This window comes from Aedes albopictus, chromosome 2 (genome assembly GCF_035046485.1).
Source record: "Aedes albopictus strain Foshan chromosome 2, AalbF5, whole genome shotgun sequence".
Lineage (NCBI taxonomy): Eukaryota > Metazoa > Arthropoda > Insecta > Diptera > Culicidae > Aedes > Aedes albopictus.
The window spans coordinates 358,759,705-358,774,213 of record NC_085137.1 but is presented as its reverse complement, the minus strand read 5'-3'; positions in this window follow the sequence as shown (position 1 = coordinate 358,774,213).

Sequence of the window (14,509 nt, the reverse complement as noted above, 5' to 3'; positions counted from 1 at the left end):
GATTACCGGCCGCTGGCGCGACAAGTGAGACGGGGTTGAAACATCCAGCAAAGCTGGAAGACTTCCACCCGAAAAAAAACTCCGGCGGAATCCTAGGCAGAACAGTTTTCCGCTGCGGGGGCAGCCTTTGAGTCACACAATACGGGTGCTTTGGGTTGATAACAAGTAAGTACATTGGAATATTATAGTGAAACAAAGTGTACTTGTGAAATTAACACAAGCTGTGGCTGCTGCGCTCGGTTTCCGAGTGATTTAATTGAATGAGAACTTCTCCCCGGCCCCGCTGTCGCCGAAGTTCAAATGAAGTTCACTTTTGGTACGGTTAATATTTATCCGAACTTTGAGTAGTAAGTTCAAAACAAGTCCGAAACAAGTTCAGAACGGAACATTTAAAGTTGTTGGAATATGTCCAAATGAACTACATTTGAGATTTTAAAGGCACGAAACAGTTCAACATGAGTTCGGTTAATATTTGATTGAACTTGGTTTTAAAGTTCAACATAAGTTCTTTCTGAACCTTTTTTCGACTTTAATGTCGTTTTGAAGAGATGTCAAAAGCTTGTATATGTACTTCCAAGTTGATAACTAATACACAAGGAACTTTTTGGAGATTTAAGTTCAACGAAACTTGAATCGAACCAAACTTGAACTTCTGAGTTCGTGCTTCAAGTGGTATCCGAACTTTTGGTTGCTTGGGTTATTGAAATTCGATTCGAACTACCTGACCACAAGAATGAACCCATTAATGAAGTTAGTTTAGCTATGTGGGACTTGTTAATGTGAACAACAGATGCGACGTACCAGATCTTGGAGCTCACGTGCGTGTGATGCGACCATGCCTAGGCGAGTCCACCCTAGAAATGGGAGGCCACCGGCTTACTGGTGGACCGACGCGATTGCGGACCTGCGCCGCGCCTGCCTACGGGCTAGGCGGCGGATGCAGCGAGCACGATCAGAGGAAGAGCGAAACGAACGGCGGGTGGTGTTCGCCGCTGCAAAAGCCGCGCTTAAGACCGAGATAAGAGCAAGCAAAAAGGCCTGCTTTGAGGGTCTCTGTCAAAGTGCCAATACGAACCCGTGGGGTGACGCCTACAGGATCGTTATGGCCAAGACGAGAGGTGTGATGGCTCCTACAGAGCAATCTCCAGAGATGTTGGAGGGGATCATTGGAGGACTTTTTCCGCGTCATGATCCTAGTCCTTGGCCTCCTTTCGTAGGACAGCCGGGGACTGGGGCTGGCGATGAGGAGAGGGTCACTGATGTGGAACTTGCGGGGATAGCTAAGTCCCTTAGCGTAGGTAAGGCCCCAGGTCCGGACGGAGTTCCGAACCTGGCCTTAAAAGTAGCTATTGCAGAGGCTCCCGAGATGTTCAGGTCTGCTATGCAGAAATGCCTGGACGAGGGAGTTTTCCCAGAAGCTTGGAAGAGGCAGAGCCTGGTACTATTGCCAAAGGCGGGGAAACCACCCGGAGACCCGTCGGCATATAGACCAATATGCTTGATTGACACGGCGGGGAAGGTGCTCGAAAAGATCATCCTCAATAGAATGTTGCGGTTCACCGAGGGCGAAAATGGTCTTTCGAGTAACCAGTACGGCTTCCGGAAGGGGAGGTCCACCGTAGACGCTATCTTGTCGGTTACAAAAACCGCCGAGAAAGCACTTGAGCCTAAGAGGAGGGGAATTCGCTTTTGCGCCGTAGTGACTCTGGATGTAAGGAATGCGTTCAATAGCGCCAGCTGGTCTGCTATTGCCGATGCGCTCTTGCGTCTGGGGATACCGGAGTACCTGTACAAGATTCTCGGAAGTTACTTTCAGAATCGTGTACTAGTCTACGACACGGAGGTGGGTCGGAAGTGCTTTCACATAACCTCAGGAGTCCCGCAAGGTTCCATCCTGGGTCCGGTGTTATGGAATGTCATGTACGACGAGGTGTTGAGGTTAGAGTATCCAGTGGGAGTGGTGATTGTCGGATTTGCCGACGACATTACGCTCGAAGTCTACGGTGAAACGATCGAGGAGGTAAAGTTGACTACCAACCACTCGATCAAGGTTGTGGAGGCGTGGATGCGGTCCAGGAAACTGGAGCTGGCTCACCACAAGACAGAGGTGACGGTTGTTAACAACCTGAAGTCGGAGCAGCAGACGGAGATCAGTGTAGGAGACTGTACTATCCTGTCAAAGCGCTCCGTCAAACACTTGGGCGTGATGATCGACGATAAGCTTACCTTCGGTAGCCACGTCGATTATGCCTGTAAAAGAGCCTCCACAGCTATTGCGGCACTGTCCCGGATGATGTCCAATAGCTCTGCGGTGTACGCCAGTAAGCGCAAGCTTCTGGCTAGTGTTGCTACATCCATACTTAGGTATGGCGGCCCGGCGTGGGGCACCGCGCTAAGTACTAAATGCTACCGACGGAAGCTGGAAAGTACTTACAGGCTTATGTGCCTGAGGGTTGCGAGCGCGTACCGTACCGTGTCACACGACGCTCTCTGCGTCATTACTGGTATGGTGCCTATCAGCATTCTTATCAGTGAGGACATGGAGTGCTTCGAAATGCGCGGCACAAGAGGCATACGCAGGACTGTCAGGATGGCCTCTATGGTCAAATGGCAGCGCGCGTGGGACAGTTCCACCAAAGGAAGGTGGACCTATAGGTTGATACCGAGGGTAGATAGTTGGATTAATAGGCGCCATGGGGAAGTTTCATTCCACCTGACACAGGTCCTTACAGGTCATGGTTGCTTCCGACAGTATCTACACCGTTTCGGGCATGCGGATTCTCCCGAATGCCCAGTGTGCAATGGTTTAGAGGAAACGGCGGAACACGTTTTGTTCGTGTGCCCGCGTTTCGCACAATGCGTGACCGCATGCTTGCCACATGCGGGGAGGACACAACTCCGGACAACTTGGTCCAGAGGATGTGTAGGGATGAGTTTGGCTGGAACGCCGTTTCAACGGCTATTACCCACATCGTCTGGGAGCTACAGAGGAGGTGGCGCGTGGACTCGGAGAATGGCTAGTCCAGATGCAGTACAAGAGGTGGTCCAGGGGTTCGGAGTCGGCTTCGTAGGTCATACCGGTGCCCTGCGGTCGAGATCGACCCTTACAACGATTAAGTGGCCGCGGAGAGGAAGTCCCGGTAGCGGTGCTGTCGTGGCGTCGGTCTACTGGGTTGGATCCAAGCCCGCGGTTGGAAAGGGGTCCCCGGCAAGGGTCGGGGCAGGTGGAGACCCTGCCGTCAGCAACCTACGGATGCATCTGATAGGGCCTGAAGGGTAGTGATACCCTTCCTTTGCGGGCAGGTCAGATCGGGTTGCATGTGGGCATCAGTTCTTGATGTCCGCTCAGCAGTAGGGCGCGGGCGGGGTTGACTCTGCCCGCCTTCCGAGGACAAAGGGAGTGGCGAGGACCACTCGGGAAACTGGCTAAGCGCCAGCATGCTACCGTGATGGACTCTCCAAAGCGAGTCATCGATGTTCGTTGCTGCAGGCTACGCAGCTAACCTTGTGGGTGCGATGTGCACTAGCCCCTCTCTGAAGCAATACCTTCTTGGTGGTTCCGGAGAGACGTAGGGTTTGGCGACCATAGGAATGGTTTAGTGGGTACGAGGAGAGAGTAGTCCTGGATTTTACTTTTGTTGTAGAAGACGGCCTGTCAGACCTACACTACCCTAACCTTCTGTTAGGGTGTCTGTTGAGCAGATTATCCCCCTATGGTTTAGAAGGAAAAAAAAAAAAAAAAAGATCTTGGAGCTAACAAAGTTGTTCAGTAGTACAATTTTTTGGTGCAGAGAAAGCAGGCGCATTTTATGCATCCATAACTGCTGAGCAAACTTAGAGATTAGAGGGTCCCAGTTGAAACTAGACATCAACCGAACAGAATTTGTAATGATTCCGAGTATCTTGACTCTGTCGACTGTTGATAACCACGGTATACTCAGTCGATTGTTATCTCTTACCAACCCTACATCGAGAGAAATTGTTTTGGAGAGGTTAAGGATGTCACCAGATGTTCTACCGAACTGCTCGAACAACCGTCTTGCTCTCTCAATTTTGTTAGCATGAGTAGTTATGACTGTTACATCATCTGCATATACCACCAACAGATCTTCTGAGTCGTTGAAACATTGTTCAAGTTTTGTAATTAGTGGTTGTAGATAAATGGCAAATAAATGCATTGAAAGAGGGTCGCCTTGGCGAACAGACCTCTGTAAGGGGAACTCACGAGAGAGATGGCCGTTTACTAAGAGTCGGGAATTTGAGAGAGAACCTATTTTCGAAAGTAATTCAATCAGGTTTGCATTTATGCCAAGGGAACTCATGGTTTTGAAAAGGAACCTACGATCAACACGATCGAATGCATTTTCTAAATCAAATGAAAGGAGCTTTCCACAACGTTTTCTCTCACGGAGATGTGCTATTCGATCTTTCAAGCTCAATGTTGCTTGGTAAATATTCTTCTTATGATTGGAGCATTTCTGAGAGCTACTGATAACATTGTGATCCGTCAAAACCCGTTCCAAACGAGACTTTAGAATTCTAGATAAAAATTTGAAATCTGCGTTCAAAAGAGATATTGGTCTGTAGGATTTTATCGTGTTGTTTGAACCTTACTTTTTAGCAAGGACAATCACTCCGTCAGTGAATTCGGAGGTAAATCCGCCCCGTAGGGCTTCATTCAGGATGAGATTGAGGTGAGCATGAATTATATCGAAAGTGTGAGTGTAAAATTCCTTTGGTAACCCATCAGGACCAGCACTCTTTTTAGACGCGCTTCGTTTTATGGCAAAGTATATTTCCTCCGTAGAAATCGGGTCCACGCATTTTGCATTCGCCCTACTGTCTTCTGGAATACATCTGTTCATCAGAAACTCTGTATCGACAATTTCCTCTCTTTGAGAGTACAATTCTCGAAAGTGCTCAAAAACATATGCTTCTATGTCTGCGGAATCATCAAGGTGTTCCGTATTAGACAGGTCGAGTCGACTGATGATCGTTTTTCTACGTCTACTCTCTCCCAACTGATAAGCTGAGATCATCTCACCAGAGACAAAGTTTTCATTCGCACGTACAAACATTTTGCTAAAGTCTGTTTGTAATCGTAACATCTTAGCTTTGATTCGATTGATTGAGGGAAGTACTGAGCGGTCGCTGAGATAGTGGTCGTATGCTTCACGAAGCTGCACGTACAGATTTTGAAAACGATGATTAAACTCGTTGTATTTTAACTTAGTTTTCCAACGAAAAAACGATCTGATCTTGGGTTTTGCAAAGGATAACCACCAATGCATCCAGGAACTATAACTATGTCGTTGACGCGTCCAATAGTCCCACTTCAATTGAAACTCATCCATATTATCAGGTGTTAGAACATGTGATCTAAGAGACCAGTATCCTCTACCAATCGCTCTACCAAGATTTGGCAGGCATAGTCTAACTGTCAACGCATGGTGGTTTGTAAATGAACACACATGCGTATCCACATTTCTCAGATTCTCCACCAAACCAGAAGAAACGTATACACGATCAATTCTGGAGGCCGAGTTATGCGTAATGTATGTGTACTGGGTAACCCTTGGGTGTAAACGATCCCACACATCGATAAGCTGTGCTTGCTGTGCTGTATTTTTGAGTGAGAGACTGAAGTTGCTCTCACCAGTTGCATCTTTTGCATGTATTACTGCATTAAAATCACCTCCGAGAATTACGTGTTCGGCACTACGCCGCAAATAGTAAGCCAGTGTTGTGTTGAAAAATGTTTCGCGAGAGAACCTATTCTGTGTGCCTGAGGGAGCGTAAATATTAATGATTGACACCCTATCATGAATCCTAACAGCAATCAATCGTGAATCTAGACTTCGATCTACGTGGGAGAACTTAATATGGCTTCTGAGTGCTATCGCAGTTCCTCTACGCGTATGGTCCACATTGAAAATAATGTTGTAACCCTGAATTGACATTTTGTCACATTCAACTTCTTGTAGAAGCAAAATGTCGACATCTTGTGAGCGAACAAAGTGTTGCAGAGCGTCCAGTTTGTTCTTGTTAGTAATATCTATATATATAAAAATGAGTTTTAAATCCCTTTGAGGCAACAAAACTCACGAACGGGTGGACCGATCAGGATGACTCTTGCATGGTTTGATTCGTATTCATGGTGGCTGTGTTTATAAGTAGAAAAAGTTAAGAAAATCAAGTAAAAAAGTAGGAAAATTGTGAAATCACTGATTACTGATGAGTTGGGAAGAAATTCAACACGATCGAAATAAAACCAATCTAGAGTGCGGTGCTGCAATGACATCAACAGTTGTCAAACCACCACAACCGGGCAAGACAAAGTTTGCCGGGACAGCTAGTTGTTGATATTTATTGTGCAAATAATGTAACTTAACGACTCCATTTCAAAAGCTTACGGTTGTCGTGATTGCTATTGTTGAGGTTTTTCGATCGCCCTTTACCACGCTGCTTACCAACTACAGCGAATGCGCTTGAATCCTCACTGGTACTACCGTCTTCTTGTTTGTGCTTACCTTTCTGAATATCGTTCTCGCTAGCCACGATGCTCAGTAGCTTTTGCATTACACTACTGGCGGACGAGGGTCCCGCTTCGCATTCAGGCTGCAGTGCTGCAACCTGTTGATTAGATGAGTTCGACCCGTCTGCCGAACCATAGTCGGACGCTGCATCAGCACCCTCTTCCTCTGGTACCGCGCTTGCGTAGCAGTGTTCACGTTGGTCGTCTCCATCTCTGGGTCTTCCCTCATTCCAGTAGTTTCTTCTGGTGGTACCGGATTGGATTCAGACGATGTCGATGTATTGGGAGCCTGTACAGAGACCGATACTGTATCGTGCCGTAGACTCCCAGAAGAGTTTTCGGTCGGATTACCCCTGACAGCCCCTGCATACGAGGCTTTCTTGAGCCGATCATTCAAACCGGCCTTCTGCGCCAATAGTTTTTTATTTTGGACACAGGATATTCCTGTGTGGAGGTACTCTCCACAATCTCGGCACGTCTGTCTTTGTTTCGGGTATGTGACCAGGGTAGATTCTCCGTCTATCGAGATATATGATTTTATTGGTTCTCTGAGAACCATCTGCACCAGGCGAATACCCGATGAGAGACCTGGGAAGTGGTGTTTGTCACTCCATAGCAACTCTTGTACGGACAGTACATCGCCGTAGATTTCCATATGCCTTCTGATCTGTTCGTTGGTAGTATTTTCGGACAGATCATGGAGTCGCACGTCCACACATCCATCCGCCATACGAAGCCGTAGCTTGTATTTCACTCCCTTGACCTCGTATTCAAGATTGTTATCGTATTGGTCCACTATTCGTTGAGCGATAGCTTGTTCCGTGACCTTCACAAAGGCGCACTCGTCTGTGTGACTCAGCTGTATGCGAACCAGCTGAGAACGTGTGATGCCGAGCTGAAGCCCGACCATGTTGTGTACCTCTTCTGAGGTTGGTTTTTTCGGTAGTTTCGCGAATTCCACGCGGAACGTGTTTTCTCGGATTTTGCGACTGTTCATCTTCGAACCGGTGTTCGAGATGCACGCGCTGGGGAAAGACTTTACCGGCACCGGATTCCGGGCCACCCGACACGTGGTTTACCGTCGACACTTCACTTACGTTGAACGATTATCGAACTGCAGTCGAAAAGACGTGTTCACGCTTCGGATGTCGAAGCCCTACTGTTTTAGAAAACATCGAGCTTGTTATGAGAGAAATGCGAAAAAGCGTATTTTCCCATGTAAAATCCCATACAAACTTCAAACGCGATGCGCAAAACGTAGACATAACTGATAGTGCCCAAATTTTGCACACTTATTTGGGTCCTGAAATAGGATCAAAAAAGCTTTGATCTGATGGGATACCATTGAATTTTTTATTTTTCCATATAAACGATGACCCACTCTAACAGATACAGGTACTCTTCGATATAACGTACAAAAAAGTTTTCGAAGTGTACGTTATATCGAAGCAGACAAAAAAAAAATATTTTTTATGCTAGTATTGATGTATTCGACGTGAAATTAATCCCAAATAATGATTTTGGTGAAATTCGCAAAACCACTAATGAAAATCTTGAGTTTTGACGAAAAAGTCATTTGGGTAACAAGGTTCTGGGTAACTAATTCTGGGTAACAAGGTTAATGCTGCAACAAAACATTGATGTGAGTGAATTCGTAGTTTATCTAAGCGTTATTCGTGAAAAAAAATACAATTTACAATTTTGTACGTTATATCGAAGCAAAACGTACGTTATATCGAATTCGCTATATCTAGGGTACGTTATATCGAAGAATACCTATATTGCCTAGTGTATTTATGTTGAAAAATCAGTGGTTTCTAATCTATGGTCACGGGCCATGTGAATATCTCAAGAACCGAAAATGATAGGAAGAAGTGCCAATGTTTTACGGGTTGATCACCTCAAGGATCACCCAGGTAACCACCCAAGTAACAATTTTAATTTTATCAAAGCTTTTTAGCGATTCAAAAATCCTAAACATAAAACCATCGATGCCGACTTGAAAATGCTCTCGAGTTCTTGTATGCCTCAATAAGCCCACGTTCTGGCTAGTTGGCCCAGTCTTATTAGGGTCTACAGGACTTCGTATGCAAACCGGCTTAGGATTTCGGGTTGTATCATAGTTTTATCAATCTTCTAAATAAAACCATCTTCTGACTTGTCAAATAATTGTTTTGATTATTTTTCACTCTCAATGTTCGATCGTCAGAATAAATTATGCTTCGTTGTTTATCCAGCCATCAATTGGAAAGATGCGGATATGGAATTCAGATTTGTTTTCCTATTTAATACGTGTCAGGAGACATGCCACGGAAAATTTGTGGTGAATGTGACTGTGATAATGACAAAAACTAAGTGCGCAACACAAACTATGCATAATTTGGAAGTTAAATGCATTTAATTTACTCGGTGGAGTTGGGTGCAAAAAAGGCTTTTTCAACACAATGGAGTTTAAAAGACATTATGTGTTTTTCTGACAAAATAAAATGACGAAAACGTGTTGTATGGTTTAATTTGATCTTAAGCTGTACGTGAAATCATAAAATTGAGTAATAATTTTTCTGTATTTACATAAATTATCCCGGCTAGGCGACATATTTTTCTGATAAAACTCTGTGTTCCTGATGATTCCTCCAATAGGGCTAACCTTCCTGAGGTAGTCATAACTGAGCTCATGATAGAACTAGCGGTTTTATCACAGCATTTTTTTGGTTTATGTTACGGCCACGAAATCTTTTGTTGGTTTTATGCATTGCCTCACAGTTTTGTGTATTTGTTTACAAAAAAAAATCTCTCCGACAACAATCGCAAATGCAAGTTTTATTGAAATGGTATATAATAAGTGATAAAACCAATTCATGTCTACTTATAAGTCTTTAACTGAAGATGTTTATAGCAGAAGTTACATGATAGTTTTATGGAACGCAAAAGGTTCAAAGTAAATAACTACCACATAAAACTAGTTCAGAACAACTAGCATTTTGACATGCTCGTATAAAACCAGGATAAAACATGAATAAACCTTCAAGGCATGCTGATTGTTACTTGGGCAATAAGCAGTTAAAATGGCATTAATTCGGCACTATATGCGCCTTTACGGCAGGTCATTAAATGCTAATTTGCCCGATATGCGCCATAAGTGCTACTTAAATGCAGGTTTTGGCCCAATATAATGCTGATTAAATGCTTAAATTTCATACCCCCCAGATTGTCAAAAAATAAAAACAAAAAATTTTCCCTGCCCATTTTACGGCTTCCTTTTCTCTTCTATTTTTATCTTCACTTTCCTGAGCAACTTTTGAGGCTTGGGGGCACGTTTTGAAATTCTGTTGTTGTTTTTTTTTTGCTGATTTCGGCGAATTCGGGATTTGATCCCTCGATCCTCGGGTTGACGATGGTGCTGAACCTCGCTACGATGTAAGCTATAGATGATTAGATAATGTGCGTTGGTTTTTTGATCAATTTAAAGCTTGAATATTACACCGGCAGTAGCTTCGTTAGATATGCCCGGCTTGTGCTGATAATTAAATCGAGCTTTGGAAAGTAGCCAAAACCATGGAATTTATTTGCCAAAGCATGTTTTTTTAGTTGCTACTCTATAAACGACAGGACAAGTGAATGATAATGGCATCTACAGCCGGGGTGCGTAAATTAAAAAGTGGAAATGTGTTGTGGGTTTAGCATCACTCCTCCCACGTAGCAGTTTTATGGCACAAATGTAGCAGTTATGCTGCTTGTTGACCAAAACATACCGTGCATCTGAAATGCTACATATCTGCTGTCAGATTTTAGGTAGCATTTCAATTGCTAATATAGGGCAGTTTAGCCGTCGAACTGCTATCATACGGCAGTAAGCAGGTCAAATGCAGATATAAAACAGAAATACGGCTTATTCAAATGCTTATTGGTTACCTGGGCAGTATCTCTAATATATATATGTTGAAAAATCAGTGATTTCCAATCCATGGTCACGGGCCACGTGAATATCTCAAAAACCGAAAGTGCTAGGAAGAAGAGCAAAGTTTAAGTTTAAGTTCGTTTTGCCGAATGCCATCTGGCCGATAGGGTCGTTTTTTTCCGAACGCCGTTTGGCCGAATCACAATCAAAATAATTCAGAGGAAGTTTTTGAAATCAGCATTTTTTACCATTTTTTTAGATTCCGTAGGAAACTTACCCTATTTTGTTCAATAACTCAAAAACGAGTAGAGATATCGCAAATCTAAGCACATTTTTGGCCCTTAGGGTCCTAAAATCACCGGTTTCAGTAGAATAGCGTATTTTTCTTGACGAAAAAAAAATCATGTTTTTTGGTCCCCTACAATTTTTGACAACTTTAGGCCCCTTGAGGGACCACTTAGCCTTAAGATATGGACTTCAAATTTTGACACGATCATTTATTAGCTAAAACGATCATTTTCCACTAACGAACTTATAACATTTCCAATTTTTGCAAAATAAAGGAAGGCCTACTGAGCAGCAGCTTGGCAAAATCATCGACTTTGCGTCCACTAAGTCGAACATAAGCAAGGACCTGAAAACGGCCTTGCTTCGACTTAGGGCGTCGATCGACGATGCCAAGCAGGAGCACGCGGCACTCGCGTTGCTGACTGCTGCAGCAGCGGAGCCTGCAAATGAGAAAGTGCCGAAGTATACCCAAACGGAGGCCATCTCCTTCGCAGGAAGTCCGAATAAGGCGGAAGCGACTGCTCGCGACAAACGGGGCAAGCAATCGCAGAAGCGGGCGAGGCAACCGTCAGGCGAGGAGCTGCCTGGCGGTGCCCGCAAGGCCAGGCGAATCATTACCCCGAAAGTCGGTAATAATGCCGGAAGGTCGGACCCCAGCCAGGGTTCCCGGAAAGCTGGGAAGGGTGGGCCTGAAAAGGCTGGCCCGTCCCGGAACGATGGGAACAAGGGGTTGCGACCGCTAGTGGGCCCTCAACAGCCACAGAGTAGGGCGATCCAAGGGGAGGACCCCCCTTGGACGAAGGTAGAGCGGAAAAGGAAGAAGAAGGCGAATCCGCAGGTAGTAGCGCAGGACGCCAAGCCAAGGCGTAGGAGGGCAGGTGCCAAGCGCGAGAAAGGCGACGCTATCGTCATCAAGACGGAACAGTCCAAGTACTCGGACGTCTTGAAGATGATGCGAAGCGACGCCAAGCTTGAGGGTCTTGGAGCCGACGTACGCAGTATTAGACGTACTCGTACGGGCGAGATGATCCTGGAGCTGAAGCGCTAGAAGGAGCACAAGGGCGCCGCCTATAAGAGGCTGGCAGAAGAGGTCCTTGGTGAGGGTGTGCAGGTGAGGGCTCTGACACATGAGGCGACTCTGAAGGTCAAGGACATCGATGAGATCACCGAAGTGGAAGAGCTCGTCACGGCACTGCGGCAACAGTGCGATGTACAGGTGGCCGCCGCAGCCGTTAAGCTACGGAAAGGGCAAGCAGGGACACAGATAGCTTTGGTTCAGCTACCTGTGGCGGACGTCAAAAAGTCCGTTAAAGTAGGGAGCATAAAGGTGGGTTGGTGTGTATGTCACCTGACATTCCACGAGCCACCAGAGGTTTGCTTCAGGTGTCTGGAACCAGGACACAAGTCGTGGGACTGCAAAGGCCCCGACAGGCGCAAACTGTGCAGGCGATGCGGCGCTGAAGGTCATAAGGCCCAAAGCTGCACGAGTCCGTCCATCTGCATGATCTGTACCGGGAAATCCTCGAACAACAGACATCCGATGGGTGGTTCAAGGTGTAAAAGAGCCTCCACAGCTATTGCGGCACTGTCCCGGATGATGTCCAATAGCTCTGCGGTGTACGCCAGTAAGCGCAAGCTTCTGGCTAGTGTTGCTTCGTCCATACTTAGGTATGGCGGCCCGGCGTGGGGCACCGCGCTAAGTTCTAAATGCTACCGACGGAAGCTGGAAAGTACTTACAGGCTTATGTGCCTGAGGGTTGCGAGCGCGTACCGTACCGTGTCACACGACGCTCTCTGCGTCATTACTGGTATGGTGCCTTAGCATTCTTATCAGTGAGGACATGGAGGGCTTCGAAATGCGCGGCACAAGAGGCATACGCAGGACTGCCAGGATGGCCTCTATGGTCAAATGACAGCGCGCGTAGGACAGTCAGGGATAGGGTGCGACTCAAAACTCTTTGCGTGCCGCACACTCTGCTACGAGACAGCACAACAAACTAGAAGGAGACGAGTACGCGCAATCGGTTGTGTGTTGCTCGCTTACTTTGCCGCGCGCTGGAGCTCTCCTGTCTCTCACGCTCTGTCGTATGCACTCTCTCGGTGCTTGTCTCCGTGCTTGGCACTTGGCTTGATACATACGCACGTTTGGAAAAATTTCGAATCAAACGACCCATCACATGTCAACCCTTGTCAAGCTTAACAACTTTGCCGAAAACACAAACTCTTCAATTAATTTATTAATTGATTTTTTCTGTTTGGAGACAAGCGCAGTCCCAAGCACCGTGCATTACTCCCTGCGCCGTAGAGCTAGTGCTGCGATTGTCTCTCGCACAATTACGAAAGCTCTCACTCATACGTCTCTTGTCTCTCGGCAAAACGGGAGACGAGCACTTGCGATTGTGTGAAGCACACGCTTTTTTCGCACCGCACGGTGCATGCCGCCAATCCCTGGGGACAGTTCCACCAAAGGAAGGTGGACCCATAGGTTGATACCGAGGGTAGATAGTTGGATTAATAGGTGCCATGGGGAAGTTACATTCCACCTGACACAGGTCCTTACAGGTCATGGTTGCTTCCGACAGTATCTACACCGTTTCGGGCATGCGGATTCTCCCGCATTCCCAGCGTGCAATGGTTTAGAGGAAACGGCGGAACACGTTTTGTTCGTGTGCCCGCGTTTTCGCACAATGCGTGACCGCATGCTTGCCACATGCGGGGAGGACACAAACCCGGACAACTTGGTCCAGAAGATGTGTAGGGATGAGTTTGGCTGGAACGCCGTTTCAACGGCTATCACCCATATCGTCTGGGAACTACAGAGGAGGTGGCGCGTGGACTCGGAGAGTTGCTAGTCCAGATGCAGTACAAGAGGTGGTCCAGGGGTTCGGAGTCGGCTTCGTAGGTCATACCGGTGCCCTGCGGTCGAGATCGACCCTTACAACGATTAAGTGGCCGCGGAGAGGAAGTCCCGGTAGCGGTGCTGTCGTGGCGTCGGTCTACTGGGTTGGATCCGAGCCCGCGGTTGGAAAGGGGTCCACGGCAAGGATCGGGGTAGGTGAGATCCTGCTGTCTGCAACCTACGGGTGCATCTGATAGAGCCTGGGTTCTGTCACATTCGCCCGAAAACCATTCGCCCGAATTCCAAATGCCCGATTGACAAACGCCCGAATGTAACAAACGCCCGAAAGTCATTCGCCCGAAAAGACCATTCGCCCGAAAAGATCATTCGCCCGAAATACCATTCGCCCGAAAAGACCATTCGCCCGAAAAACCATTCGCCCGAAAACCATAATAATCTAGAACACTTTTCTGAAATCAGTTTAGGCGTCGTCCACGCGTATGGCTGAACGCCATTATCAACTAAAAGTTACTGCAACCATTTTCATCAGAGGTTTTTGATTTCTTTGAACACAGTCTGATTTAAGACTTATACTGTTATAAACATTTTCGGCAATATAGCTGTGGAAACATTGATTGTAATTGTTCCTTCTTTTGTTAATAGGCTTTTCTTTCTAGTTTCATCTTCAAGGAAATTAAATTCAATTTTATGTGATTTGTTACCAGAAATTTGCCCTTCTTTCAATCATGGGCTGTTCTTTTAAGTTATTCTGTTATGGGGAACCTTGACGTTTTACGGTTTTACAACTTCTGGATTCCACACATGATTTCAAAAAAGCAGCTTGCTCAAATAAGAATGCTGAATTCTCGCGAATTTGGTGTTTTTTCTGTATATGTTAGTATACAGTATACGTATTTATTCCGAGTAGATCAGATGTGAACACTATTAA